The sequence below is a fragment of the Neofelis nebulosa genome, chromosome 7, assembly GCF_028018385.1.
Source record: "Neofelis nebulosa isolate mNeoNeb1 chromosome 7, mNeoNeb1.pri, whole genome shotgun sequence".
Lineage (NCBI taxonomy): Eukaryota > Metazoa > Chordata > Mammalia > Carnivora > Felidae > Neofelis > Neofelis nebulosa.
The window spans coordinates 44,826,894-44,852,070 of NC_080788.1; the positions used below are offsets into that span (position 1 = coordinate 44,826,894).

At 42.2% G+C, this 25,177-nt stretch overlaps 1 protein-coding gene and 1 long non-coding RNA gene across 7 annotated transcripts in view; one reads left to right on the forward strand and one right to left on the reverse strand.

Annotated features, from left to right (window-relative positions):
- The window catches only part of RORA (RAR related orphan receptor A), a 722,505-nt gene that overhangs the window by 556,941 nt on the left and 140,387 nt on the right, over positions 1-25,177 (forward strand). The window lies entirely within an intron of this gene.
- Positions 587-24,433, reverse strand: LOC131518083 (uncharacterized). 5 transcript variants are annotated; one of them, XR_009264897.1, is made up of 6 exons: positions 24,178-24,433; positions 23,501-23,618; positions 19,937-20,013; positions 18,569-18,638; positions 12,479-12,536; positions 8,650-8,799 (listed from the first exon to the last, which is right to left on the reverse strand). It is a non-coding gene; the product is annotated as an uncharacterized LOC131518083 (long non-coding RNA). The 5 variants fall into 5 exon arrangements; XR_009264898.1 differs by having other exon boundaries at positions 23,977-24,433; XR_009264896.1 differs by lacking the exon at positions 8,650-8,799 and adding an exon at positions 587-685 and having other exon boundaries at positions 23,501-24,433.

A 25,177-nucleotide genomic window follows, 5' to 3' on the forward strand; every position in this document is an offset into this window, starting at 1 on the left:
AGTAACATAATCACAGGTTCCGGGGATTAGGATGTGGCTGTCTTAGGGGGAGGAGGGGCCATTTTTCAGCCTACTGCAGCAAAGCACACGGCCTTGCTTACCTCAAAGAGCATAGGTTCTGGTTGCACAGGCAAGGACAAAATGGGGTAGGTTTTTTGTATGCTTGCTTCCTTGTCTGCCTGTTTGGTTTTGATGCTTTATTCTAGCCATAAAGTTTCAGTGGAAATAGGTATGGAGAGGGTATGTCTGTTAAATTCAAAATGTATCAAGGTTAAAACTAAATCTCCCTCTTATAAAATGCTACCTTCAAAACAGAACATTAACCATATCATCCAACATCTTACGGTATATATCTAAATTGTTTCATCGTCCAGATTTCAGCATGAAATGATTGGAATCTTTATTTGCAAAGGGAAGAAATAAGACTTCTCTCTCCTTAGCCTGTGAGAAACTTTGGTCAACAAGTCATGAGTCACTAGCTACTTTGATTAAAATGATAGACATTCTAAATCCCAACCATCCCAAAAGGCAGCTATCACAGGGAAAGAAGAGAACACAATTCTTCATCTCAAGTGTTGGCCACAAAGTCCAGGGTTCTCCTGGTAGAGTTCATGCTCTCGTTGAGACTTTAACTGTCCCTCAAGTTCTTTGTAGTTTTGAAAATGTCAACATGAAAAATATTGCCCTGGGGAATTCAAAACATAAATTACAACATTAAGCAAATAAGAGAACCAACTTAGAGAGGGAGAAATAATCTGGCTACAAATAGCAAGAAATATAATATCAGAAGCAGAAAACAAAAATGAGGCCGGGTGGCTAAAACATGGCCTGATAGACAGGTACAGTCAGACTCTGCATTAAAAGCCACCCAAAGAGTACAGTGTCATGAAAAGTCCCAAGGCCCAGAGGCATCCTCATGTGGTCACATTTTGCCTCTACAACCAAGTAGGAGTAATGTGTCTGTGAGCAGGCTATTTAACCTTTCTGAGCTCCATGTGTAAAATAGGGACAATACTACATAGCTGAATAACTAACATCGTGTGGGTGCAAGCCCATGCTTCCCCAAGATCTGGCTGATGGATGGGCAGTCAGTGATGACAGTGCTCTGTGAGCAGCCTTGGCACGCCTATCCCTCCGTGGGCACAATGGCCTTCATCTCCTATGGCCCTCCTCCAGTGTAAGGCTGCCCTTGATACTCACTTTGGCCAAACAGAAGTCATTGTTTGTAAGACACGCTTATGATCTGCTTCATGTCCCAGGCATGTTCAAAACACACACACACACACACACACACACACACACACACACAGTGTCTCCCAGAGGTCGACCCTGTGTCTATGACTCATACGTGGCAGCCAATTTTCCAAGCAAACTCAAGCACTATAACAAGGGTTTGGGCTTTACCCAATCAGTTGGGATTTGTCTGCAGGCTCATAGGTCATTGCCCCTAGCAAGCTAAAAAATTCACTTTCAAAGTGGTTCATAACCTGTAGAAATGAAAGCGCACAGTGTAACATCTCAGGTAAAAAATCCGATGTCACTCAGATCAGGCTTACCAGCTGAACTCGGGTGATTATGAAGTGAACTCTGTTGTTGGAAACCTGCGTGAACATTAAAGTCTGTCATCACTTTTATTGGCAGGTGCCACGGGCTCAGACAGCAAGAGGGCAGGATGGGAGAGTACTGCCGAGCTGGTCAAACAGAAACAATGGAGGGAAGGAGAGCAAGAGGCAGCAGAGAGAATTTTGATTTTTCTAAAAATGGAACTATTTGTGTAGTGGGGAGTCATGAAAACTTATGGCCATGTGGTTTGTGTTAAGTGTTTCACAATGGTTAAATGTGTTCTAGCACTCTGTGGAAATGGGATTCTCTACCAACTAATTGAATGAAGGAGAAAAACATGGGAGGGATTAGTTTTCTAGAAGGAAAATGAAAATGAGAAAAAAATCATGTCACTTTACTTCTATTCTCTGTTGGGGATTTTGAGAAGATTTATCTTGGCTTTTCTGGAAGGACACATATGCAAATCAAAGAATCATCAAATTTGAAGATTAGCAGGGAAATTTGAAGTAGCCAGGCTAAACTCCCGTCTATTCTCAGGACCCTCCACTCAGCATCCAGCTTAGGCACAAAACCTGCAACAGAAGATGTTAACTTCTTCATTTCTTGTCAATGCAGCCCATTATACTTATGAGCCAGTCTGGTTTTTATTTTATTTTATTTTTTTAGTTTCGTGAAATTTTTTTAATATGAAATATATTGTCAAATTGGTTTCCATACAACACCCAGTGTTCATTCCAACAGGTGCCCTCCTCAGTGCCCATCACCCCCCTCCCCTCCCTCCCACCCCCCATCAACCCTCAGATTGTTCTCAGCTTTTAAGAGTCTCTTATGGTTTGCCAATCTGGTTTTTAGAAAGTTCTTCTGTCTACTAGGCAGGAAATCTCTCTCCCTATAATCTCTACCTATTGGCCCTACTCCTACCTTTCTTACGCTATTGACTATCTTTAATAATTTTGCAATTGGGAAAAACTGGAGCCAAGGTGGGGTCAGATAACTTGTACATCATGTCATAGCTACAAATGGCAGAACAGAGATTTAAATCCAGATCCGCCTCACTGCAAATCTCCTGTTCTTTCCATATGTCACCTAGCCTTTCAGTCTAGGCAAGAGAAAGGCAGCCTGCCATCTAGCACGGGGGGCAAGTCTAAAGACCCAACAAGAGCGGAGTGCAGAGGAGGGAGGGAAAAACTGGTGAGCGTGAGTGAGATGGAGGCGGGCAGGAGGACACCCCTCTCTGATTGGGGTTACACTTTCTTAAGCCAGGCCAACTGTGGTTATCTGACTATAACTCACATCCAGCTATTGACAGCTTTCCACCTGGTGACATGCTTAATGGCCCATGAAATTCTAGCCCTCAGGGCTCAAGCCTGATATTTATGGTTCCCCACATAAACCTAAAGTGGATTGTAAATGTATCTCTCTCAGATTTAGGTGACTAAAATGGCTGTTCGAAACTCTGGAAGGGATAGTCGACTTTATGGACATGATGTACGAACTTTAAAAAAGATTAGGGTGGGAGGAGGGTACAGAGAGCCGCTGCTCCCAGAAGCCTCCTGGAGTGAGAGCCGCCTTGTGTGCCTGAGGGTATGGATGTTATGGAAGAAGAGGGCCAGGTAGGGGGAGGCACATCAATTTTGTGCCATTGAATAGTCACACATAGTATGATCAAAATCCATTGTATTGTAATGAAAAAAGGGAAGCTGTTCAGCATAGGAAGCTTTTCCTAAGCTCCAAAGTAAGCCAAGTGGATATCTGTATAAATTAGGCATGTATGTAGTAGGAGATACCTAAATAGGAAGACTCTGCTTGTTGAAGATTTGTCCTTGCTAAAGTATGGATAACCTTCAGGAGACTCTCTCCAGAAGCAAGCGTCATTTGGTGTTTCTGTTTAGGTGTGTGCATCCTTCAGACTTGATGCCTCTAGAGCCAGCAGTTTCCTCATCTTTGGCTTCTCTGATGTGAACTTGCACCGTATGCAGGATGTGACTTAAATTTCACCAGCAAGTTCCAACATGCAGAGTTTAAAAGGAATACTCCCATGAAAAGATGGGGACATAGTAACAACAACCAAGTGACCACATTTCCCTCTACTGCATGCCCACTCCCCGTTCTAAATTCTTTAGTATTTTTTTCCAAACGTTTCTCTCTCTTCCCACCAATCATAATGTGGGTTATTAGAAAGGATGTAATTAGGAGCCGATCTGGCATGTTAGTAAGAAGTCCGGCATGAGAGGCTCAAAGACCCAGGTTTGAATCTTAGCTTTCCTACGTACTATATTTACTGTGTAACTTGGGACTTACTGTCTGAGCCTCAATGTTCTGATCTGTCAAATGGGGGTAAAAACACCAACGAAAACAGTGTGAAAAGCATGAATGACACCAAGAACTAAAAAGTAATAGGTTTATAAAACAGGAGTATTGTTTGCCAAGGGGTGGTGTAGTTCCCCCTTTATTGAGGAAGAGAATTTGCTTGACCATTCAACTGTGCACCAAATCCTCTCCCCGGGGACCAGCAGAAAATGGCAAGCTTCTTCTGAGTGGAAACAGGGCTCCCCAAATAGACTCTCTGGTCTCCCAGTTTCACCCAGGAGAAAAGGCATTCTCCTAGCAGGCATGTTCACACCATGAGCAATCTTTCTCACCCTCTCTCAGTGGAATTCCTCTCTCCGGTTTTTGAGATATCCTGGCCTCAAGGACAGAGCAGTGGTTTGGAAACAAATTCAGATTTGAATGCATCCCCTCCCCCTTGCTGGGGGTGGGATTTCCAGGCTGCCTTTTCTGAAGGTACTTTGTGAGTAACCTGAAGTCGTTATGCCCTCCTGAGGTCGATGTATAAAAGCCAGCGCATAAATAGGAACTAAGGCTGAAGTAAGCATAAATGTTCCCCCAACAACTTCAATAGAGAAAGGCTTGTTTGATCCTCTGGAAACTTCCTGAAACTGAGCTGAATATTTGTTTGTTTTGCGGTAGCTCCCTTTTTTTTTTTTTTTTTCAAGCCTTGTAGTGCATGGCTGTTGGTTTCTCTGTTTAAAAGGAAAGTGCTCTTTCTCAGTAATGATGCTCGCGTTCTGAACTTGGCAATACCCACTTCTAAAGGCCATTTCATCATAAAGATAAAGTTCTGCTAACTCTTAGACCTCCACAGATAGAGGATGTGGCCAGTTACCATGACTTGTGCTTACCTCCCAAAGGGTGGCGTTTGGAAGACACAGCCTAAAAGTGTGTGACAGAAAGTTTCTAGATTTATTTTCACATTGAAGATTTGACCCCGCTGGGGAAAATGTCAACATAAATGACGCTGCAAACAAAACCGTAGCATTCTGACCTTTTAATCACCAAAGACACAAAGACCAAGTTAAAGTGAGTTTGCTATTCTGTTACTTTTCAAGGGCCCTTCTGGTAATTAGCACTGTTGTTTATTATTGGAATATTTGTGGAACTTCAGCTCCACGGATACTCCAAATTAGACAGCCCAAGAACAATACGTGGAGAAAAACACCCAGGAGCAAAGCAGGGGGATCATTTGCAGGAGACAGTGATAGTGGTGAGTCCTTCCTTTTGGCTTCCTTTCTGGTAGATGTGTATCAACACCATAAAACCAGCATATGATGTCGAGGTGACAGTTCCTAAGACAGAATGTTCTGATGTTGGAAGAGCTAAGAAACGGCATGTCAGGCCTGAGGTGCTTGGCAGAGTTTTCAGGTACATGTAGTGTTTTCCTACACCTTGTCTCCAAAACGCTAATGTTCCCTGGTGCCTGTGTTTCAGACCCCTCAAAGTGTGGGAGACAGCACTTAAGGCCATGACAGCAATGGTCAGATCCCATCTCTGTAGCCTGTGAACACAGGGGAAATTTGCCAGGTGTCAGATGTAAGAATCGTATATGCCATGGATTTTTTTTTTCCTGGAAGCAATTGGAAACCAACTTAGTGACACTTAAGTCCTTCACCTGCTGCATCACTGTAGCCAGTGGGTGTGAGCCAGAGTGGTACCAAGAAGGGCCCTCATCAGAACAGCCGTGAGAGTTACGGGCTCTGGCTTGGAGTGGAATGTTATACTACCTTCAGAGTCATGGCAACTTGAACTTGGCAGCCATATCTGCTTCTGACATTACAAGTGCCTCACAGCCAAGTGCACCTGTGACGAGAGTTGACCTCAGAGTGGGATGTCGATTGAGAAACCTCTTTACTGTAGCTAACGATTCCTTTGGACTCCTTTTAACAGCTGGATGGTTAAGTAGCAGTTTAAGTGTTGGGATTAGCCGGCACTGCTTTTCGCCTCCCATATATTAAATGTGAGATACCTATGGAATCGCTGAAAGCTTCCCCACCCCCAAATAAGAGGGGTGCTTAGAACTAAAAGGATGTTTTCATATTGTCTTTTGTTTCCATTATCAATGTATATAAAATTAACCCCATTTGAAATTGAGACACTTCCATGAAGTTAGTAATAAGTTCTCTTTGCAAAAGGGCTATTTTTCAAAGGATTGTTCAGACCGTGTTTCGTGATAGACAGGTTCCAACATATTTGCACCCCTCAGAACACGCTCCATTTGCTTTCATGTGTTGTGATTAGCTGTGCTTAATCCGTAGCATGTGGCATTTTTCTATAATAGTGCTTCTATAGAAAATTTTACTCCCGGCATGTTGGAGACAAGTTATAATGCTTTGGTTTAAAAAAAAAATCTGTCCAACATTTCCAACGGCCACATTTTCCTAAGAAAATGATGTGTGAGTGCCTAAGGTTGAAGTTCCAAAAATTATTTTTACATTTTCTTCAGGTGATTTTTTTTTTAATGTTTCTTTATTTATTTTGAGAGATTGGGGTGGGGAAAGGGCCAGAGAGAGAGAGAGAGAGAGAGAATCCCAAGCAGGCTCTGTGTTGTCAGCGTGGAGCCCAACACAGGGCTGTGTCCCACGAACCGTGAGATCGTGACCTGAGCTGAAGTCAAAGGTCAGATGCTTGAGCAACTGAGCCACCCAGGTGCCCCCAAGTGATTTTTAAATGACATTGAGTAATGGTATTAACAGCGCATCTAATGTTGATGTAATTAGTATATATAATATATTCTACTAATACCAGTCTTCTTTAATGTTTGCATATGTTTAAAATAGCATGTGGTTTTACTGCCTATCAAGTTTCCCATTTATCTCCACCTCCTTCTGTGTTATATGTGGAACGTATCTTCGTGTTGCATACAAATGAGACACTGTCATGCTTTCCAGAGTCTTCCATCCTTCCCTCTCTCTCCTCCCTCAGTCGGCCTCATGTTCAGTTAGCCAATCAAAGTCAACGTTAAATTTTCCCCTTTGGCCTACGTTCTCCCTCCTCCTTATATAAGCCTTGGTGGCCCCACACCTCTCCAAAGCCACCACGACACCTGGCTGGGCAGCCTGTAATAGCCGTCTCACACTTCCTTCTCCTCACCTGATCCATGTGGCTGACCCACCTGCCTCCAGGGTGTGATGCCAGGGATTCTGAAGACAGCTGGGGCAGGATGAGGGTATAGAAGAGGCGCTGTGTAAATAATGGTCACCTTGTGGCCTCTATTCTTCTCTCAGCAACAAACACAGCATATGACACGTGTTTTCTCTTTCTGAACAACTTTGAACTTTGAGCATCCCTAGCACAGAGACAGCCTCTATGATTAGAAAACCAAAAATGTGGGACTCCTGGGTGGCTCAGTCCGTTAAGCGTCCGACTTCGGCTCAGGTCATGATCTCACTGTTGGTGAGTTCAAGACCCACGTTGGGCTCTGTGCTGACAGCTGGGGGCCTGGAGACTGCTTCAGATTCTGTGTCTCCCTCTCTGCACCTCCCTTACTCGCACTCTGTCTCTGTCTCTGTCTCTCTCTCTCTCTCAAAAATAAATAAACATTAAAAAAAAAAAAGAAAGAAAAAATGTAGTGGTAACAATATGGCTTTTTGGTAACAAACCACTTGTTCGGTGTGCTTTTCTGTCTCTCTCTTACCTTCTCACTCTTGCCTCGGGATTACTTGTCCTTTTGCTCAGTCATCCAGCCAACAATTAGCAACAAAGCCAAGGCCCTGGCAGTGATGGAAACCCTGGACCTGCCAAGGTCTCCAGGTGCTGAGAAGAGAGGTAGGTGTCACAGAGCCAGGCTGAGTTGGGGAGTCGCTTTTGCAAAGGTTTACAAGATCCTCTTTTTGGGCTCAGGGAACCAACCGCTGTGGATTTGCTCACAAACATTGTGTCCCATCCGCGAACCTTGTTTCTGAGCAGATTTAAAAGTATAGGGACTGGGATAAAAATTGAAGGCCTCACAACACATCTGAGCATCAGGGAATCAGGGAGAAAGTCTTTGTAGTCAAGGAAACTGAGACCTAGAGGTAGCAAGCTGTACACACAAAGTTGGCAGCAAGGGCCACAGAACGAACTAGAATAAAAGAAATAAGTGTGTGGTCCATTTTCCCGTCCGTACCAAGCGAGCCATTTTAGAATGAATGAGAATAGTAGTCGCATTTTTTCACTGGGTTCCTCTTCTAGGTCATAAACACTTCCTACCACAGGTTACTGAGCCCAAAAATAAATACGGGAAGAAAATTCTTTGAGTGTGTGAGGCACTTTGTATTTTCTGCCTCCTTCTCAATCCTTAATTAAGCTTTGCAGCCACCCTGTAAGGCTGGTCATTACCACTGGGTGAGGAATCGGAGTCCCACAGGAGCTATGTGACTTGCCCAAGCATACGAGCCAGACAGGCCGGGCAAGGTGAGACTCCCAGTTTCTGATGCCCACGCCCCATGTGCAATCCAGCCTCGTCACCCTGGGTCTTGGCACGGGGAAGAAGTAAACAAACAAATGACTATTACATTGCTTTTACTTCTGGGGAGCGATGGGTTCTTATTCAAAATAGGTACAAGGGGAAAAACAAATGGTATGTCACAGCAAAGCTGTTGGGGGAGAGAGGTGCAACTATTTAGGGGCTTGGGGTTCTGCTCTTCCTGAAGTTATGTGTCCCCCTCTAAGTTTCCCTTTATTGCTCACATACCCAGGATTTATTCAGCAAAGGGGCCACATATCTTGCTGGCCAGTGGGGATTCCAAAGCAATACCATGAGGTCGACTCTGTTGTATTCAGGTTTAGTACCATGTAATACCATGTGATGTGTGCTGTAATACAGATATTTATGGAGACAGATGGGAGTCCGGAAGAAGAAAATTACCCTCCCTGGGGGTCAAGGAACGCTCCACAGATAAAGTGACATTTAAATAGAACCTAAAGAAAGAAGCAGGAGTTTGCTAGTTGGAAACAAGGGAGAAGAGCATCCAGGCAACTATGGTAGAGGTGTGATAAATTATGGCTTCAGAATCCACCCCCATATTCAAATCATGTTCCCTATAACCTTCAGTGTAAAACTAAAACACATAATAAGCTCAGCCCTCAACTCCAATGTCAGATTAGGTCTCTCTGTCCTTTCAGAAGTCTCTCACTGCACTTTCCCTGTATCATACGGAAAGCCAGGACTTCTGAGAGCTCCGAGGTTTGGGAGTTTAAGGGGAAGGCACCCAGGGCTGTGTTTCCAGTCATCCCTGGCTCTGAATTGATGCACTCCACTGATTCATTTCCATTCATTTGATGTCTTTTTTACAATATGTACATGTCTCTCTATGTACACACATATGTGCATATATACATGGATAAATATGTACATACATACATATGCATATGTACACATGTATATGAAATCCACCTCTTACTTGATTTAAAAAAAATCTATTTCACTGAACATTTTACTGGGGCGGGGGGAAGGATGGGTAGCAAACAATGGATTTCTCTTACAGAAACATAAACCTCACATGGCTCCTGAGGGACCTTCTTGTCACAGCCCTCCAGCCACCATGGGTGGACCACCATGGACTGTTTGCACTTCAGTCACACTGCCACATGCCCTCTTGTCTTCTGCCTTTGTCCCTTCCTCCACTCCTGTCTCTCCTCTGTGTCTCACCCTGAGGTTCCTAGTTTTCCCTCTCCCCCTCTTCTCTCTCCTTCCTCCCCTTCCCCCACAGCCCTGCTTAGTTCAGTTAAGTTGTCTCTTGGTTCTTATTGCCTGCATCTTCAAGGTCACCCCTTATTGTGGAATTGTCCTAAGAAACACAGTTCTTTTCTAAGAAAAATTTTGATATTACAGTGGTTTTAATTTCCATTTGTCTGTGTGTGACTCACCATATCCCTACACATGGCCTAGTCCCTGACAAGAAGTGGGCAATCAGTATTATCTGTTCTCTGAATTAGTTAATCGATTAAATAGTGCTTTAAAAAGATCTGTCTTATCTTGCTGTTTGACTATATTGTAATGTTGCCCTGAATGCTAGATATAAGGAGGTTTAACCACCTTAATAAGACAGGCCCTGTTAGTCCCCATTGCGTGGTGATGCCCACCAGTCACTAAAGCCAGATTGCCGAAATACTCCAAAGGCCACATTTGTTAAGCCAAGCTGCTACGTGGGCAAGCCTGCATAAAGGCCAAGAATGGAAGGACATATATAAGCTGCAGAAGAGAGTTTGCCTGTTGGGAAAGAGGAAGAAAGAAGCATGGGAGCAGGCACAACCATAACATTTAGTTTCTTTTTACAAGAGCCTAGGGTTGCCTGAGTGGCTGAGTTGGTTGAAAATCTGACTCTTGATTTTAGCTCAGGTCATGTTCCCATGGTCATGGGATTAAGCCCCATATCGGACACTGCATTGAGCATGGAGCCTGCTTGGGATTCTCTCTCTCTCTCTCTCTCTCTTTCTCTCTCTCTCTCTCTCTCTCTCTCTCTCTCCCTCCCTCCTTCCCTCCCTCCCTCCCTCTCCCCCACTCATCCCCCCCCCAAAAATAAAAATAAAAACATTTTAAAAACAGCCCAAGTAGCAATTGTAAAATCTTGGAAATAAGGATGTACATTTACCAAGTCTCTGCATTTTTATATGCTTTAAATATTTTGTAGGTTAAAAAAGATTCCAAAATTGCAAAAAAAAAAAAAAGGAAAAAGGGAATCCTGTACCATAGATGCCCATTGAAATGCACCTGCTAATGAAGAGGTATTTCAAAATATGATGCTCTTCCAAGAAGAGAAGTATCTAGGGCCCTCAGCACCCCAAACAGGAGATTGCTCTCAACCACTGTTATCAGCATAAGACCAAAACCTCAAGATTCACAAGAAGTCTTTGTTGCTTGAGGTCTGTGTCTCTTACCACTGTTATGTGATTAAGTCGTGAAAGGCCTGTAAGGACTTCAATACATGTCCACAGAAGCATTCAGGAGGAGTCCCCAGTTCTTAGAACAGCCTGGTGAATTGTCCCCTCTTCTTACCTCACTCTGCACAGGGAATGTTACAAAGGACTTTAAGGAATTTTTTCAAAGTAGTCCCATCCGTATGTCCTTTTCAAAGCAACATGGAAATGGTATGAAAATATATCAATAAAAAAAAAAACATCCCGGTGGCTTCCCTGCTATTCTCATAACTTCCTGGGAAGGTGAGAAAAATGCACAGACATTCCTACAGCCACTTTGGTTACTAATAAGTCTCAGAGAAGCCTGTCACGAGGTTCTGTCCAAGTTGCCCCACACTGTCCTGAACCTTCCTTCTCAGTTTATTTATTTATTTGTTCCCATTCTAGAACAGCCAGCAAATGATTTCACACCTTTTTGTTTAGCTGCTAAAAGCAACACAATAACTCCCCTCAGGGCTGCCTCTGTGGGTTCCAAAAATAAAATGGGCTCATTTTCATGCTAAGCATGCAAAGGCTCGTAGGAATTCTAAAGAAAGGCAAAGGAAGGAAAGGAGGAGAAAAGAGGGGTCAGGCTGGGGGTGTTGCTGTGGAAGGTCAGCTTCTGCCTCCAGTTACCAGCTGCCCCTGCCAGAAGGGATAGGTAAAAATAACAGACCGTTCTTAGGCTACAAATTAAAAGGTGATCTAATTCAACCCTGTACTCTCCAGCCTTATCGGCTATCCCTAAACCCAGGGTTATGCTTGGAACACAACCTGTCTTTCACCAAGGATATAGAAGAGTAGTAGCCTCCTTCAGCTTTCCAGAGAAGAAATCTCTTGGGCAGGAAATAGCCAGTAACTTGCTTCCAGGTGAGAATATGAAATCTTGGATCTATGAAATTCTAAGTTAACTTCCGAAACTCAAAGTTTTCTGGGCTTGAGCTGTTATTTAAACGGCACTCGTCATATCCCATATGTTACTGTTAGAACGTTATGTGACACAGATCACATAGTATTATTAGTCCCTGCTAGCCAGCCTGGAATGTGTGAAGAGATTTCCGTGAGAGCTTGCTGGAAGTGTCTGTGCTGCCCACCTGCAATAAGAGGAATCCTTGCTCTTCTGCCTGCCCCCAAATTTAAACATCCAGCGATGGTACCTGCTCGTTGTATTTACAGGCAGGCTTTTGCTTATGTATGAAGACAGACTGTTGGAAATTCTCTCCATTTGTTGAGTCAAAATCTGCTTTCCAGTAGCTTCTACTCATTGGTTCTAGATTTGTCCCATGGCAGATGCAGCACAGAATCTGCCTTTTTATGAGAAACCTTCAAATATTTGACAACTGCCAGCCTTTACAATCTCCTCTCCTTTCACTTAAGCCTTCCCATTTTCTTCTGTTAACACGGTTTCCAGTTTCTTCCCTAGGATGTGATCCAGTTTGCACAGTGTCCCTCTTTTTTTTTTTAATATTTATTCTTGAGAGAGAGAGAGAGAAAGAGAGAGATGGAGTGCAAGCAGGGAGAGGGACAGAGAGAGAGAGGGAGACACAGAATCCAAAGCAGGCTCCAGGCTCTGAGCCACCCAGGTGCCCCCACAGTGTCCCTCTTGTAACACAGCCCAGAAATGGACTCACCTGCCCAGAGCACAATGGTATGAATACCTCCCTGAGCCGAAGAACATACAAGTCACAAAGCCTGAGCTTACCTGAGCCATTTCTTTTAGCAGATGTGTTATGCTGTGGAATCATATTCCCTTTCAAGATCTGTGAAGAAAGGATGTGCTAAGCCAACTGTAAATAGGATTGCTCAGAAAATCTAAATGCTACTTAAAGGAACACAATTTTTAAATAGTTTAAAAGGATCCCTTTACATACAAATACTCCACATGCAAATTATAAGTCCTTCTTATTTTTTTTTTCCGTTAAAGCAGATACCCAGAGTGCCTCCGTCTGGCAAACCTAATATAATTTTTTCTATGTTGAGTATTTGAAAAATTTCTAAACTACATTTCTTTAGAATTATTCTGGGATTCAGACTTTCTGTTCAAGGAATCCTAGAATCTTTAGAAATGGAAAGGGCATAGAAAGACTGTCAAATCTAGTCACAAACTTTTAAGAAGATCTTACCACCTTATCTTACGTATTCATTCCTAATTCATTCACCAAGTGATTTCTGAGTACTTACTCTGCTCCATGCATTGTTCTAGGCTTATTCAAGACATATATATATATATATATATATATATATATATATATATATAGTCCCCTTTGTTCAGAGTTTACATTCCCAAGAGGAAAACAGACAAGCAAAATTTCACATAATTCTAGGTCGTGATAGGTGCTCTGAGGAAAGTAAAATAGGCTAGGATAGACACACTAGGTGAGGAAAGACAAATTTTAGGAGGGACCACCTGCCCGAACTGTTGAAAAGGTTTCAACCGCTGCAGAAGCTGGAAGAAGCTTCTTCCAGGCTATGGAAACAGCAAAAGCAAAGTCCCCAAGGTAGAAACAAACTTGATGTGTTCTGGGAAGTGAAATTAGGCCAGTACAGTTGGAAAATATTAATAGAAGAAGAAAGTGATAGCAGATGGGAGTCAAAGAAGACAAAGATAAGCAGGGACTAGATCGCACAGAGCATCAAAGGCTGTAGTGAGAAGCTTGGATTTTATTCTAAGTGCGCTTGGAGGGCTTTAGATAGGGGAGTGGCATGATTTAACTTACTTTTTTTTTTTTTAAAGTTCTATCTACCTGCTGTGCAGAGACAGATTATACAGGGTTTAAAAACAGAGGGAGAGAAACTAGTCAGGAAACTATTGCAGTGCCCTGGCAAGAGATGACAGTGGCTTGTACTGGTGCGATAGCCATGGAAATAGAAGTGGGTACATTCTGATTATATTTCACAGGTACACCCAGTAGGACTTGCTAAGAGAAAAACCACTGGAGTCCAGGGAAGCTTAAGTGACTTGCCTAACAGGGAAGAAGGAGAAGGGCACCGAGCAAAGATGAGTACTTAGCCGTGCCGTGTACTTGAATCCTATCATTAGTCCTAATAATACTGTGAGAGAGATATTAGTTTACCTACATTTTATATAGAAGGACCCTGAGGCTCAGAGTATTTCAGTAACTCCAAATCAGACACAGGGTCAGGTTAAGGTGGGATCCAAACTCAGGACTCTTTGACTAGGTATCTCATAGTATCTTCCCACTCTACCACATTGTTTTCCAAAGTGCTGGCAGAGGGGGGACCTTGAGGGCAGACTCTGGGTTAGAGCTCCTTCTACACACCTTCTCTTCAAAGTTACTGATACTTAATGAGAGCCACTACTGTCATTTGCTACAGATCCCCCAGTGTGCCATTATATTCAACCAAAGCTAAGATGCCTCTCTCCTGTTTCCATTCTTGCCCCCTTCCCTTGCAGCTCACAACCTCTGAGTGGAGGTCCACTCCTCTCTCTGCAGTTTAACTGCCAGAGACACGAGCCCCTGGACCTGCCTCCCTTCCTGAGGAGCTGTAGCTGGAAATTGCTTGTGCAAGCCGATGACAACTTATCTATATTTAGCAGAAAAAGTGGTGGCAAGGATCTGTCCAGCTCAATTTTTTTTACAGTTTCAATGTTCAGAATCTCACAGACCATCTCTCCCGAAAGGCACATTGGCCCTGACAGTATCTGAGTGGAAAGAAGTTTCCTCCATCTCACCGGGCTATCCACTAGAAGCCTTGTTCCAAGAAATTACGTGGACGTCCATCCCAGAGCAAAGATGTGACATGCGCCATGCTCCCCCACCCCCAACACCAACAGCTGCTGGCACTGTAGGCACTTTGATGACTTTCAAGTGTTACTCTAAGACAGGAAAACAAGCACGGAAGGTTTGAGGGGGAAATGGACTATTACATAATTGTTTATGTGTTTAAGTGATATGTACAGCGCTTGATTTTTATTGCTTTTCAATGTGGCATGGAAAAGAAATACAAAGTGCCGTTGATGGTTTAAGAGCAAAGATAAACTTGCCTCGGGTGGGGAGGTGAAAAAACAGCAGCAGGTATTCTCAAGCGCTTAGTATGATGAAATCATTGCCACGGAGGCTGATTATCACTTATACTTAAAGTAACTTAATTCGAGGATGAGGCACAGTTTAGCTTTTCTGGAGCCAGACTAAACCAGATACGGTATATTGTCCATGACTCTGACCCTCCTCACTGTTGGTCAGCCAGAGAGAATTATCTACTAATGAAAAGCAGAACAATTAAGAAGAGCAAAGAAAACAGGAGAGTAGAGACTGTTAAAGAAAAATGGGAATTTTCAAGACAGTGAAAGAGCGCCAATTGGATCACAAAAAGGGAATTTGCAGGGGAAAAGAATTGTGTCCAGTGAGCACTTACTTACACACAGCCCTCTACTTTCTGACATGCAAGATGTATCAATCCTCGGTTGTCAAGAGAAAGAAAACCTACTGTGAAAGGGTTTTTATTAGCTTTAGAAATAGAAATTTAAAAAAAAAAAAAAGGTTTTTTCATACCTGCTTCAAGTCCCCAACTTCATTTTGGGTTAAATCTTATTCGGAGGAAAAGCACTTAGTTTAGAAATGTCCTGTCTCATTTTCACAAAATCTCTTCTAATGAGATGAGTTTTAGTGTTGCTATATTTACTAAGGAAAAGAGATAGGGAAGTAGAAAACCCACTTTTTGTACCATTGCACTTCTTGGGGCTAAAGCTTCCAATATTGTATTCCAGAAGTTAACTAATTAACAGACCATTATTAAGGGGGCAGGAAAAACGTATGGAATTTGGGGTAAAATGAAAACACAATTAAACTTTTAAAAAGAGAAAGAAAAAAGTCACCTAAAATCTCAACACTCTAAGATTTCACTGTTAAGCCTTAAAAAACAAAACAAAATTATTTGGCACATCCTTTCTAGAACCTTAATGGGGACCACTGTAATTCAGGCTCTCTCTCCTATATCATTTTGTGACAATTTCTGGCAATTTTCTACAGGTCTATGGGTTGGTATCTTTACTGGTGCCCCAGAAGTCCAAGCAGAGGTGATCTTCTAGCATTAAATATCTTAATCTCCTCGCTGGACATTTTCTTTGCTTGAGATGAACAAAAAGATATATAATTCTTCTTTTTTATATCACTGTTCCCATGACTGTCAAGAAACCAAGAAAGTCCTTCCTGATTTTCTGTGTCATAGCATGAGCTCCATCCTTCATAGACACAAGAAGAACTATATTTTTCAACTAAGACCTCAAACTTCAAAGGCAGACATCCTCTTTAAACAGTTTTCTTTGTATATCATCTTGGCCATCTTTTAAGGAATTCAGTGTAAGAGCTAAAAAGAACTTCTGAAAAAATTGGGGGTGATGAAACTACTGGCAAAAGAATAGGCAAAGAAATCAGTTAGAAAACCCCCAGATATAATCTTGCATATGTAAGAATAAACTGAAATATCTATATATGGAATACATGAAAAAACTGTAGGGACAAGTAGTCAACAAGTGGTCCTATGATAATTGTGAGCTTATCAGGAAAAGAATTATTTTTTATCATACCATATAACAAGATCTAGATAAAGAAATATTATTTTTCAGAAGTTAAATAGCTAACAGAGTAATCTCTACATATTTACTCTAGGTGGGTGAAGATTTTTCTGTACTTTAAAGCAATGGAAGAGGTCACTGAGTAAAGGGTCAATAAGTTGAAATATAGAGTAATACAAAATTTCCGTGTGTCAAAAATAACCATAACAAAATCAGAGGCCAAAAAGCCAAATGATAAGAAAATGTATTTTTTTTCCAAAATGGAGGCACAAATCATCTTATTATATAGTGTCTATATAAATTAATGAGCGTATCAGATAAAGGTCATGAGCTGACAATTCATAGAAGAGAAAATACAAATAGCTAATTATACAGTAAACAATTTTCAGCCTCACCAGTGAATACCAAGTTAAATAATAGGGACCTAACAAAGTAGCAAAGATTTTTAAATTACATTAGTCAGTGCAGTCAGAGTTTCAGGAAGACACTGATACACTGTGTTAATACAAATTAATACAACATTAAAAATGATTACACTCTTTGATCTGGTGTTTCTCCTTCTATTAGACTATTCTAAGGTATTGATTTAAGGGGTGCCTGGGTGATTCAATGGGTTAAGCATCCGACTCTTGGTTTCAGCTCACGTCATGATCTCACCATTCCTGGATCGAGCCCTGCGTCAGTCATAGCTGTCGGCGCAGAACCTGCTTGGGAGTCTCTCTCTCCCCCCACCTCTCTGCCCTTCCCACATATGCATGTTGTCTGTCTCTCAAAATAAATAAACTTAAAAAAAAAAAAGAAAGAATTCAAAAGGCTAACATTTATGCATACACATAAAACGTTAATTTAGGTATGCCCTAAATGTCCAAAATTAGGAAAATTATTAACAAGTTATAGCAGAGTCATATGATGAAAAATTATACTGCCATTAAAACAATATTTAAAGAATAATGGCATGAGGAAATACTTTTGATGAATTGAACAAAAACATGGTGTGTGAAATTCTCTGTAAAGAATGATCTCAGTTACATGAAGATAAATCCTAGGAAAGAATACTGGAACCATTCTTAACTGTGGTTGCATTTGACTAACAGGATAAGATTTGGTGATGTTTTTGCATGCTTCTTTTAACGTCTTTCTAAATTTCAAATTTTCTACCATGTGTATATATTATTTTTAGAACCTTATGAAAAGAAAGAAAAATTGAATGTGGAGGGGTTTAGAGCCTACCCCCCTAAGACATGCCATTCTGGGATAGGGCTTATTTTGAGCCTCAGTTTGACAATTGAGGAGAAACAGACTCAGGACAAATTCTCTGGCCTCCCCCTCTCTACCAGGAAGGGCTAGAGGATTCTTAAATTTTTTTTTTAATGTTTATTTATTTTTGAGACAGAGAGAGACAGAGCATAAACAGGGGAGGGGCAGAGAGAGTGGGAGACACAGAATCGGAAGCAGGCTCCAGGCTCTGAGCCATCAGCCCAGAGCCCAACGCGGGGCTCGAACTCAAAGACCATGAGATCGTGACCTGAGTTGAAGTCGGACGCTTAACCGACTGAGCCACCCAGGTGCCCCTAAGGGCTGGAGGATTCTTAACCACCAGAGACTATTCTAGCCTCTTATCAGCCCAGAGTCTGCACCAAAGGAATCTAAATAACAAACCTTACTAAAAACAATCTTTATCTTCCGTCGGTTTCCCCTCATATATCTATCTTCCTACAGTTTGCCGCCCCTAGAAGTCTAAAACCCTTTTCCTTCGTCTTGTCACTTCTCTACAGGTGTATCTTTCTTTGAGTTATTCCTCATTAAGTATTCCACGTGTTGTGTGCTGCATGAATCAATCAACTTGCTTGTTTTTCTCTCATTTGCCTGTCCTTTGTCAATCTAATTTGCAGGAATGAACCCAAGACAGGTAGAAGAAAAAGAAAAATTTTCCTCCCCTACAGACTACTACAATGATGATGATGATGATGATGATAATAAAAGAACCAGTGGTAGGCATCCTTCTCCTTCAGCAGCTTCAGACTGCCTTCTACTTGATGGCAGGCCTAGTTGGATACCTCCAAGCCCATAGAAGCACTAGTGTGTACTACGAGTCAGCTTACTCAAAAGGGCAGATTGCTAGGTGTTCTGGGGGAGAGGGTGGATAGCTATTGCCCTTCTTCTTTTTCTTCTTCCTCCAGGTTTAGTTTCCTCTTCTCTTTCTTCCTTTCTCCCATACTTGATCCAAGTAAAAGCCAGGAATTATGAGCACCGTACCTCAACTCCTTTCTCAAAGTGGTGACGTAGGGTTGCTTTCGTCTCTTTCTCCCAGTCTGATAAGATAGACCTGAAAAGGAGAAGAACACGGGTTTCCTACGTGGGTAGAAGGAATGGTCTCTGTAAGGAATTGGACGAGCTTCTCCAACCTTCTTCTTGTAGACTGCGTCTGGATATGCACCGAACACACTTCCTGAAGGAGTTCATCCGAGAAACAAAGGGAATGTTTAACCTGAACAAAAATATTTTGGTATTTCACAAGGGTAACTCTTAAGGCGACAAACCCCATGACTACTAATGCTACCACACCACAACCTCTAAGTGAGGCAGATCTGAAAATAAAGGCATTGAGAATGCAGTCTTGCCTGGAGTTGACTCAGACAGAGAATAGATGACGCAAAGGCTCAGAATGTGTCTCCAGCCAAGTCCAAGGTTTTATTTTGTTCTGTTGAAATGAAAAGCAAAATGCAGGGTGTACTTTCCCTAGCTCATTTGCCCTAACCATTTCAAGCATGTTTCTGTTGCCGAGGGAACTGAGGGCCAAGTCTCTGATTCATTTCCCCGATGCAGCAAAGCATCCTTGGGAGAAAGCGTCACTGTCTTTCACATGCATTTGCAAAGCCCTTTAAGGTGTTCTTTCCCCTTTAAGTCTCATAGCTGTATTCTGATTGCAGAAAGCACATTTTAAATCATTAGAGGCAAATGGAATCAAAATCTATCAAGAAACGCCTTTTTAAGGATGATAGCTTCCTCCAGTTTAATTACCATATTACTAATTGTGGCTATTTTCTTCTTTTTTCTTTATACCTAGAATCCAGAAACTAGGAAAATCTAGCTTCTTCCTCTCTCTCTCTCTCTCTCCCCCCTCTCCTCTCTCTCTGTCTGGATTTGAAGCTCTCTTTTCTTCCCTGTCCCCAACAACAACAAAAAAATTTATTCTAGTCAGGCTAAAACACATAATTCAGCAATATGCCACCATCACCCTAAGGTTTAATGTTCTTTCCACTGAAAATAAGTAAAAATAGCACATTGTCCTCAAACTTGGTGGTTCGGAAGAGAAGCACGTGGGGAGAGGATAACCTCACAGCTATCTTTAAATTGCAATTTGAGGGCCACAGTTATTCGCACTCTTCCCTTGCCCTGAGGCTGCACACCCTGATGCACAGTGCCATGGTCATGCTCGTGGCTGCTTGGTCTGGGTGACAGAAACCATTAAAGACAAGCACAGGGCCCAGCTGCCCTTCGTGGGTTTCACTAGCTTACTTGTGTAGGAGGAAGACGGCGTCTGAAGGGCTCTGGACTCGCTAACCAAAATGTTAATGGCTTAAAGACAGTGAGAAATTAGTTAGTGAGATGTTTATCAAGTACCTGGAACGAGAGTTGACTTTCTGTGAAACATCACCCTGGACTCGAAGCCAAAACCTCTCTCTTGTCTTCAGTTGGACCTGAAAAGAATAATCGTGTCAGAATTAGTAAAAGGCAAACACCAGCAAGTGAGGAATGAAAACAAGCTGATATTAAATAGAGCTGAGGGCAAAATACCTGAGCTTCAGTCATTACAGAAGGGGTGGGATTTAAGAAGTTAAAAAAAAAAATGGTAGCACTCCTTCTGAATGCGACTGTCTGGTGGCTTTGAATCTCTCAGGCAGGACTCTGGGGGGTTGCAACTGGGAGGTGATGTTAACTGGCCTCCTTAGAGTTCAGGTTGAAGTGATTTTTCATGGGAGTGTATGTGTTTCATATCTTTTTTTTTTTTACTTATTAGGTAAGATAAACAATTACAATTTAAAACTCTGTCACCACAGGGGTGCCTGTGTGGCTCAGTCAATTAAGCCTCTGACTTTGGTTCGGGTCATGATCTCGTGGTTCACGAGTTCGAGCCCCACGTCAGGCTCTGTGCTGACAGCTCAGAGCCTGGAGCCTGCTTGTCTCCTTCTTTCTCTGTTCTCCCCGTCTCACTCACTCTCTCTCTCTCTCTCTCTCTCTCTCTCTCAAAAATAAATAAACCTTAAAAAAATTAAAAAATAAAAAACTTTAAAGTTTCCCTGGTAATAAGTCTTTATATGTGTTTCTCAAGAAGAAACTATATACAAGACTTGGGTTGGGAAGTTGATTTTAATCATGATTTCTGTTAATAACTCAGCAATTTCACATGATTCTCCACTTTTACAGTAGAGTTTTTCCTTGTGCAAAATGCGAAGGATGATAGAAAGTCTGAACTTGGGGACTTGCCTTTTGGCCTGTCCAACGACGCCTGCCTTTTGGCCAATACCCAACTCTTCTCGGCCAGGATCACACATTCTGCCAGTTCACAAGAGCCAGAATTACTCATAACTACTAATTACTTGTAGTGTCAAAGATCTCTGGATTCTCTGATGAAGGGGCTTTAAGTTCAATGTCATATTATCCAATTGCTAAGCGTTCTTTTTACGGACATAGGGACGAAGAGCACAGAGATCAGGCTGTGCATCAAAGGAAGTTTAGAAAAGTTTAGAGAAAGGTTTTCTGTGTATTCTAAGTGGAGGAAGTGCTTCATGGTCTGACAAAAGTCACCTAATATTTCCACACAATTAATAAGCTTCTCCGAAATGAAATACTTAAATTAGATAGTAACATAAGGTCATCAAAAGTCGACCTTCTCTTTCCTTTACTTGAAAGTGCTCTGTGCTTCTCTCCTAGCAGCACAAACCTGTGTGATGTGTGATATTGGTACTGTCATTTTACTGGGGCTACCACGGCATCACCTGGTCTGGGTGTTCTCAGATCCCAGGGCCTGCGCATCATTGGGATGGAGTTTTCACAAAACCGATGACTATACGTCGGAAGGCTGCCAACTTTCTTTAAGAAGCATTGCTCTTTTGGGGCACCTGGGTGGCTCAGTCAGTTAAGCATCCCACTCTTGATTTAGGCTCAGGTCATGATCTTACCATTCATGAGACTGAGCCCCAGGTTCTGCACTGACACCATGGAGACTGCTTGGGATTCTCTCTGCCCCTCCCAGTGGTCTCTGTCTCTCTGTCTCTGTCTCTGTCTCAAAAATAAATAAACATTAAAAAAAAAAAAAGTACTGCTCTGTACTCTTGTCCTTCCTACTTTGGAGATATTCAGATGTTACTTTCTTTTATGAGTTAACAATAATTGAAAGTGGCAGTGTGGTATTTTTTAACATTTTATTTGATCACATTTAAACTTGGCAACAATAAATATATTAATCTTCTCACAGTGTCACAACTTTCTTTTCTTTTTACATTTTACTGGTCTGTAAAACCCAAACTCTGGAAAACATCAGTCTGTGGCTCGTTCTGTCTATATGGTAATAGGGAGGATGCAGGTAATTGCCGTTTTCAACCTAGTATATCACATTCTTTCCCTACTAAAACATGTGTCCCAGCCAATGATAAGTAGGACACCCAATGTGGTTGAACTGTATTTCTGTCTCTACCCTCCACCATAGGGGTTCCTAAAATTAAGCAAGTGAAAGGTCAAAAAAGGAGGCAGAGGAAAAAAATAATCTGGATAACAAATGAACTGGCTAGTTAATGCACCCAGTGTCAAATGACAAGAATAAAAGCATGTTCCATGCAATATTTGGAACACACTTACACTAACGAATTGTTGTTTATTTTTAATTTAAATTTAACTGGATTTTCTGTAGTTTATCTGGCAATCCTACATCCGAGATTATACGACCCTTTAGAAAATACATAGGTACTGTATCATCTAAACATTTCACATTTAGATATGAAACCTAGACAACATAAAGACAACTAAAAGAGTATTTTAGTAATAGCCACGTATATGTATTTCATGAATAGCTATTTATAGGGAGAGGCTACTTTAATTCATATTTTATTACATACGTCGTTCCTTTTTTATTTTAAATGTTTATTTATTTATTTTGAGACAGAGCGTGATAGAGTACTCATGAAAGCATACCAGCCTTCAGTTGAATCAGGAGAAGAGTAAAAGAAGTTACCTTGCTCCCAGTTGGCTGACATTATGAATGAGCTGATACGCAGTGTTTACAAGTAGTTCCTGCCGAGCCACTCAGCTGCCCACTTCTGAGCCGGCTGCTCAGGTGATGCAGAATAGTTCCCTCCAACCCTCTCTGATGTTTCAGGATCGGAAAGGTTGTGGGTGGGAAGTAAGGAGGAAAGCTAGGATCCTGTGAAATGCTCTTTGATGGACTCAGCTTGCAGCCAACGCAATTGTTCTTTGTTTCTTACTTTTCCTTCCCATGGTAAAACTGACACAAAGTTTAAAAGTCTACATTTTTCCCCCCCACCATGCTACCTGGCAAATGTAGATTTCCTCACCTTAGCTTGAAACAAAAGTAATAATAAAACTGTCAAGTAGCACTAGTAACCTCTCTGGGTGATATTTGCAGGGAAATTACTTTCCATCTACAAAGTTGACACCTATTTTCTGTTAGGGAAATGAATTTAGATGAGCTCAAGATTGGCAGGGAACTAGGAGTCTAGGTCAGATACCTGGTGTGCCTTTCATTACAATGAATGTGAATGTGCGTGGTGTTTTGTTTTATTCTCCCCCTCCCCCCGCCACCACCTCAAGGTTGTTGCAAAAGTAATGCGAGGGGGGGAAAAATACGGTGAACAGTGTTCATAGATTCGAATAAATGGAGACTAAAGATCAAAATGTAGAACCGGAGCCGATTTTGTGGTCAGTCCTCAGATGGGCTGCTTAGGGTTGTCATGGGAAGCAGTGTTAGGTCTCACCAGGCTCAGGCGCAGTCTACCAGACTGACTCTGGGCAGGTTATGTTGTCCTCTGGACATCAGGTTCCTTCCTTGTCAAACGAAGGGACTACATAGGCTAATACTAATATGGCCCCTTCTAGCTCTGACGTAAGGAGGCACAGAGGAGAGGAAGAATTTTGGAGTTACCAGTTAGTGAACAGAACTCATCCACTTACCCTCTGGGGATTCGAAGGCTATATTTTTGAAATAACAGACTTGCTCTCTGATCTCGTGTGCTGACCTTCCGATGTACAAGTGCAATCATTCTTTACGCCTTCCTCTGCCCAGCCCTGTCTTGTCAGAGAAAGATCAGTTGGACCGTGTTCTTGGTCTTCCTGGGAACCCTGTGAGCTCTGTCACAGACTGTCCCTCTGGACTCTCATACACACAGGTCACTTATCTTTCTTTTTCAAAGCTGTTACTTAGGTTGGATGAAAAATAAGCAGAGTTCAACCATCATAATTATTTACACGGGTACACAAAGACGATACGTCCCATGTTTTTTGTTTTTAAATCATAGTCTGGACTCTCAGAGTTTCTTTGCCATGTGCTTTCCAGGCCTTTTCCCCCTGAGCTTATTCCAGTCAGAATCTGTACAAAACACTGCATTGGTCCGTGTTTTGAAATTGAATTTGGATGGGAAAATACATACTTTTCAAGGTCCGCGGTGTATACACAGATTCTGTCCTTTGTAACCATGTAGGAAACATGGTGGAAAATAAAGATTTCTATGGGATCCTTTCCATTCTGAGCCCAGAATGGAAACAGTTGCATTGTTCTAGATTTCCTCATGCTTCCGAAGATGGTTGTCCTTTCCTACTATGGAATCCTATCGAAAAATCCAAGTGTTCACCTTCCGTGTTGTCCAGAGTGTGCTTTTTTCCCTCGCGTTTGTGCCAACACCAGAGAAGTTCATTGGGGTACCTCCCTGGCCTCTCAGGAGCTCTTGTGTTGTTCTAATTCATGGGATACATTCTCAATTTATGCAGACATTCCTCCAGCCCCTCCCCCTTCCTTGACCCTAGTTTTCCCTTATTCCCCATCCTTTGTCCTATGAACCCTTGTTGCCCTCCCCAAGGTGGAAAATTACTGGACAACCTCTACCTCTGTGCAGCCCACACCTAGAGCATTGGCCTTTGCCCAAGTTATGCCACCCCGTTTGAGATCACCTGACACCATTGTGATCAGTCTCATGACCTGGCAGCATCCCACCTGCCTGCCTGGTTCACTCTTGCTCCATTCAAGTGCCTCTTACCAGCAGGTGCTCATGCGTCTTCTTGTCACTCAGGCTCATCCAACACCCACCCTTTTATTCATTCAACAAGATAATTCAAATACCTCTGTTTGCCGGGGAATGTACTCTGCCAGAGTAACTCAAAATTCACTACTTGTCCTCAAGGAGCTTAGACTCCAGGGAGGGAGACTGACAATAAAGGGAACGATGAATCATCGGAAACATTGAGAAAAGTTGTGAAGAAAACAGACAAGATCTCTGGACATAGTGGCAAGTTGAGCCTTTTTTGGATAATGTCATCTGCAGGACTCGCATTTAGCCCTGCACCTATACAATGAGAAGACATCAGCCATGGGGAAAAGAGAAGTTGGAGGTGTCTCTCAGGTTTTGGGCTCAGCATGTGAGCAGACTCTAAGGCAAGAACCAGCCTGGTATGCTTGAAAACTGAAAAAAGCCTCTCTAAATCCTCCCCACTTTTCCAGGGCCTTCCCTCCCATAGATCTTTGCTGACTGCACCCACTCACCCTCGTTAGTCCATCTCCAGAGCTGTCGTAGGTCATTCTCTCAGTTCCACTTATTTGACACTTGTTTGCATGTTGCCTTTTATTATTCAGCTGTG